The 6,247-nt window shown below is 41.1% G+C and overlaps 1 protein-coding gene across 15 annotated transcripts in view; it reads right to left on the reverse strand.

Annotated features, from left to right (window-relative positions):
• The window catches only part of FBRSL1 (fibrosin like 1), an 838,232-nt gene that overhangs the window by 454,339 nt on the left and 377,646 nt on the right, over window positions 1-6,247 (reverse strand). The gene's annotated exons all lie outside the window — the stretch shown is intronic.

Here is a 6,247-nt window from a genome sequence, read left to right on the forward strand (position 1 = left end):
TGGGGAAAACTTTACAACCAAAACACCTCTTAAGTTATTTTCTGACATTCTACGTGTTGCCACAGGAGTCACTTCATAAGAGCCAAAAAGCACTTGCAGGTGGTGGCTTCATGCCTGCTTCATACAGTGATGCAATAGCTACAGTGGGGCTTCAAAAGCACCTTTCAATTGATGCAAAGGATTCTCATTTAATTCACAGTGTAGTCTTGACAGAAGGTCAGATTCAAGAATGCAATCAAATATGGGCTTAAATCCATCCCTATTCAGGGCTTTTAAGGAACTTGAGTGTGTGCATAAAGCTGTCTTCTTGAGTGAGAGCCTGGAGAAATTGTCCCATGGACTATCTTCCTCCCCCCTCACTCATGCTTGAGCAGACCATCTAGCACACTCTTCTCTGCGATCATGTGACTCATCTACTCTTCATCACTGTGCTACCTCCCTGTGAAAACTATTTCCACTACTAACTGTGAACAGAAGCTGCAACAGGCTGCAGTAAAGGGTCAGGGGAGCAGTGGTAGCAGCTGAAAATGATGAAGGGACCTGCATCACGTAACCAGCCAGTCCTCCAGCACCTGCTCCATAGGCATGGGCCAAGGCTGCTCTGCAGTCATTATGTCCCAGAGAACCCATGGCAAGGTAATTAAATTTTATTACCTAATTTATACGTGGATAACATGGTATAGAATGATTAAGAGAAAGTTTCATAGCATTTAGTGAAAGAGATTACACTAAAAACAAGGAGTCCTAGCTCCCCATTTCCCAAGGTATTCTAATGGACGCTGGATCCTTAACAGAACCACTATGGGGAGTATAAAGTGTGGTATCAAGGTCAGTTTGATAAGATTTTCTTCTGCTGCTCAGGTGGCAACAGTGACAGGAGTCATATACCACCCTACCAGAGCATTACATAGTACCAAGTTCCTGAGTTATTAAAGTGAAATGACTGCAAAATATGGTAAGCATCAGAATTTTTTTCCCAGTAACTAAAAAACCATCTGTATTATTACTCTGCAGTTTTATGGATAGAAGCCACACAACTTAGATTTGCTTGGATCTAAGGCTTCCAGGCTGCATAGGAAAAGAGAAGCTGACTGGGAGCTATCTGCCATTAATAACAAATTAAATTGCTTACTGTATATAGGTTTCAGCTTCTAACACATTAGATGCAGATTTGACCTCTGCCTCTAAACATTACAAAAGTTTCAGAGCTATAAAATAAACCTTTTAATGTGAAGTGGCTGAAAATAATGCTATGGAGTGATGAAACGAAGGGCAGTGATATTTATGGGATTTCTGAGCTGTTACGACCAAAAATATCTCAAATACTACTAAAAAAAAAAATGGAACTGATCAGAAGGTACAGGAAAACTTAAAAACAACATCGCTCCCTTTACATAAAGATATTGAATAGATTAATTCAATTACCTATTCTTCCACTGTTGATAGCTTGCCCCTCCAGTTAATTCACCAAATTTCAAAAACTAAAGTGCACAGATAATTGAAAATGGGTCAATTTACTTGCTCTGAAGGTGGCAGGTGGAAAGGGACTAAGGTGAACGCTCTTGAAGCTTCAGGTTAAATACAGACCCTGACAAGGTTTAGCAAAATAATAATAATAATAATAATAATAATAATAATAATACCACCACCACCAGGTTTATTAAAATCTCCCTTCTGGGATTTTAAAGACGAAAGCAGCAATTAGCACATACGGTGTTATTTCTGGAAATTAAGATCTGACACTGTTTACTCTGTCATTTTTCACAGTTAAAAAGTTCTCTGTTGCAAAGGTATTTCTCCCCAGCATTATAATATTAAATGTCCTGGAACTGAAAAAATTGGATGACTTTTTCTTAGTGACTTTTTATTGCACACGTAAGGCTAGTAATTGTTGAACCCACTGGATCTAATGCTTAAAATCCTTTCCAACATCTCACACATTTAGAATCAGAGAGCCAAAACCGGCCCTTTCAGAGCAGTTTTCAATAGATGTCCCCCATATCCACTAGAGGCCCAAATATTCCTGCTTCCTGGGGGAGCCGGGTATGTTCCAAGAATCCATATCCATTGCTGCAACCAGAACCCCTGAAAACTATAACTGATGAACACCATAGGAGTACCAGACCGGAGTAGCATGCAAAACGTAAGCCTCTTAATACGCACTCCAAATGTGAGAGCCCTTTTGGTTCTATTTTAGAATAAACCAGGAAAAGAAACTAATGGGGCCCAATCCTTAACATTTTTATTTATTCCTTACATAATGAACTGTGGCAGCATATATGCAGATATAATTAAACCCCGTTGAACTGAATTCAATTTTCAACATTATTTCTGTTTCAAAATCTAACATGCAATTTGTGAAAAAATTAGGAGCACATGCTTCTTTGTGTTGCTTACCAACCTGTGCTGACCAAAGCCAGCAGGGTGACGGTTGGGAAACAAGATACCCCAAGAACCCTAAGGCATAAGCCTTTCTGCTAAGGAGACCAGGCAGCGTTAACTGCTACAGGAGTAGCATTTGTGTGATATAGATACCTGCTCAGAGACAGAGCTGCAACCAATAACTGTTTGCATGAAGGTCATACATCTCTTTATGATTTTCCAATTTCAAGTGGGTTTGAATCATCAACTTAGGCCTTGTCTTCACTGTTAGAAAAGATGTATTTTTTAACATTTCAGGGTAACTAATGTGTGTGAGCTATCCCAAGGCGATAACACAATGGAGACAAAGCACTTTGGTTTTATCACAAGGCAAACTTGTGGTGGTATATACATGCGGCTGACATCGGTAAAACTAAAGAACCTTGTTGTCTTCAATGTATTTTCACTACGGCAGAATTCATGTGTTTTAGTTACCCCTACATAAAGAATATACCTTTCTAGCAGTGAAGACCGGGCCTTGGTATTGAAAGGCTCTACTATCACATGCCCTTTTGAGACATCCAGGCACTCTGTAATTTTGTTTTTAAAATTTCTTTCCTTATTCCTTAAAAATATCGCGTGATTATAATTGGGGGAAAATATCATTACAAAAGTAGGGTTGCGTGATAGACCTTTAGCTGGGCCTTCAATTAAGAGTTATTTCCTTCATATTAAAATAGATGTTTTCTTCCCAGAATATTTTGATGATGCAAAAAAGAAATGCCCCTGACTAGTTTTGGAAATGATCAGAATTACCAGAAAACTGTACATGAAAATTGGAAATTGTTTACCGTGGAATATTTTTTGTTATTTTTTAAATTTGCCATTTTTGTTTTGGCTAAACTATTCCATGACTTTGGCCTGGAGTCACAAAAAGGTTTTGGCAAAGGACTCATCAGCTCTTCCCCCAACATTTGTTTAGCTCTAGTAACTCTTTGCTGACTTCTCCTTGGGATCTGAGGGAGAGATGCCAAGCATCTTGGGGCACGTCACAGATGAAACCTGGAGCAGAACGGGGACCTGAACGAACCAGGGTCTCTCAAATCCTACGCTAGTGCTCTAACCACAGGACCAGCCCTCTTCTCTGATCACAGGGTCAAATTTACCTTCTGTCCAGTACACTCAGGCTGACGGTGTTAGTCAGCATGCTGAGGAATAAATAAAACTGAAAAAAAGAAAAAAAACTCTTTGAGGTGAGTTTTCTGAGTAAAACCTTACCAAGAAATAACAAAAGAGATTTGTTTTCCAAGGGTCTCATGCTGTTTAACCAGCTTTCTAGTCGGGCTGAATTTCAGAAAAAAGATGACAAAATTTTCTACCAGTCTATGCCGGTATATAATATGCCTGTCACTAAAAGTGTTAATTCAGGTAGGACCAAATATTTTCTCTCCCAGTGATGGGCCTTATAAAACCGGACACATTTTGATGAGAGGGAAGAGAACAAGAGCAGGAAATATCCCATGGCTTAAGCAGGACAATTTTTATGCAACAAGTCCATTCAATCACACCCTTCTCTATGCCAATACAAAGAGTTCAGTTAACTCGCTGAAGGCCAGAGTGTGTCAGATGTTCACGTACACTAGAAACCAGGACTTGTACCTTGCACTGTTACCTTCTGCATTGCTCTGTGTGGGTATTTGGTGGATGAACCAGACTTGTGACGGTATATAGCCCCTGTCTTCAAAAGTCAACAGGCCTGTTCTATGCTCTGCCTCAGATCAGACTGGGATTTCACGAGGTGTCAACAGCAGCTAACATTTAAATCACGTGCCTGCAGAGTGCCTCATCCAAAAACCACCTCTGGACAGCTCAAGTTCCTCCCTCCATTCAGATAAAGCACACACCTCACTATAGGCCCATCCCAGGCATGCAGCTTTACTATAATTCCTACCATTTTACCAACAGTCTTGCCATTTTGATGCATTAATGAAAATCCCAGCTCCTGAACATAACTTGTTATGTAAGGACAGGGGCTTCTATTTATTTTTTTTTAAACAGGCAATTCCCTAGTCCTCAGTCTTTGCAGGAGAGAACTTGGAAATGTGATGCCAATGAATCCTAAAGGGTCTAAAACCAAAAAGCAAGAAAACAGACTTCAGTTTACTTTAAGCTTGTGACTGTTAACCCATCTCAGCATTTTGGGGGAACGAGACTTTTGCAATTGGCAATCATACCTTCTCAGTTACGCCACTTCACTCTTACTTAGTATTTCTCTAATTGTTCTATATACATCATTACAACTCATCCTCCCATCACCCCTTCTACAAATGGGGAGATTTGAGCAGCAAGATCTGAGGCCAAATTTTCAGCATCCAGAGCTCTAGGTGCTGAACTACTGAAATCAGGCCTAAGGGAATTTAGCCCAGGTCACCCGGGTTCTCAGTGCAGACTATGCCTCAACTTCTTGACTGTCAGGCTTGTGCCAAACTGGAAAGAGCTCATCTTCCCTTTTTTCAAGTACAGCAAGACCACATTATAAACCCACTCCCCACCTCTGCCCAAAATTCACTAAATTGTTTTTCCCAACTCCATGCCTTACTTTGAGCCTTTTTAAACTCTAGCTCTTCCTCTACTTTTCTCCCCTCTGTAGCTCTATTAGTGTGTCTCTGCTTCATGTTCAGACTTTGACTGTGGCTCTTACTTGGGTATTCCCATCCCTACTACTTAAAGGAAGACTTTGGTATGCAGGGATAATGGAACACATGCATTTCCATATTCTTTCTTGTCCCTCTCAGGTCAAGTCAAGCAGATATTTTTCCCCCAGATGGTATCAACAATTTCCAAACAGAGCTCTGCTAACATAGCTCAGACTCCACTGCCAAAGCTTTCTATTCTTCCTGTCCAAGACAAGAACAGCTTTCCTAGAATAAAAAGCTTTAGTAGTACAGGTTTCTCTCGCCAGCCACGGTTTTGAGTATCCACACTTAATAGTCTATATACCATTTTGGCTACCATGGTATACAGTTTTGAGTAACCACAGTTTTCTGTGGCCATGCATCAGCCCGCCACCTGCCATTTTTTCCCCGTAAGCCTTTTGTTTTGCCAACCACGGGTACTTTCAGGAACGCAGCCCCCATGGTTGGCAAGGGAAACCAGTACTATTCATTTCTGACGTGAAGCCATTCATCCTCTTCTATTTACTACTTGGTCTCACCATATCATTGCCACTGTGAAATGCTGATTTGCAACTGGTGACTGCAAACGTAACCGTGACTTGCAATTCTTTTCACTATCAAATTATTAGGAGTATTATTTTTATTGGTATTACGACGGCAGCCAGAGTCCCCATTCGGAATCGGGCTCTCATTGTACTGGCCATGGTATCAACAGGCAACAAAAAAGGAGAGCGTCTGTCCCAAAGAGCTCAAAATGTTAGCAGCCCAGGATTCCCACAAAGCTCCTTCAATACTTTCCATCATTTACTATTCCACTTCTGAGCTCCACAAAAAGTGCTACCCATTCACCTAAGTCTTGACCCTATGGTATTTTATTTCCACTGGCACCCAGCCTGAGCAGAGACAGTGAAGCAACATGTGCCAAAACCATGTGATGGTTTTGTGCAGTGGACAAATAGAGGCTTACAGTGAAACTGCTGGACTCGTTTTCCCTTCAGAGGTTTGTTTGATCATTGTTCTGGACAGGGGCTTAAACCTTAGGCATATCTAACGGACCAGGAGACCTGGAATACAGCCCTTGTACTTGCTATGATATTGCAGCTGCTTTAGCCCATTTGCCCCAGCAGGGGGCAGTGTAGTACAAAGAGTAGGAACAGGACAAGGAGAAAAATAATCAGCGGGGGGGGGGGGGGGGGGGGGGACAAAAAAAA

Source organism: Gavialis gangeticus, unplaced genomic scaffold (genome assembly GCF_001723915.1).
Source record: "Gavialis gangeticus isolate Ggan-Ray unplaced genomic scaffold, GavGan_comp1, whole genome shotgun sequence".
Taxonomy (NCBI): domain Eukaryota; kingdom Metazoa; phylum Chordata; order Crocodylia; family Gavialidae; genus Gavialis; species Gavialis gangeticus.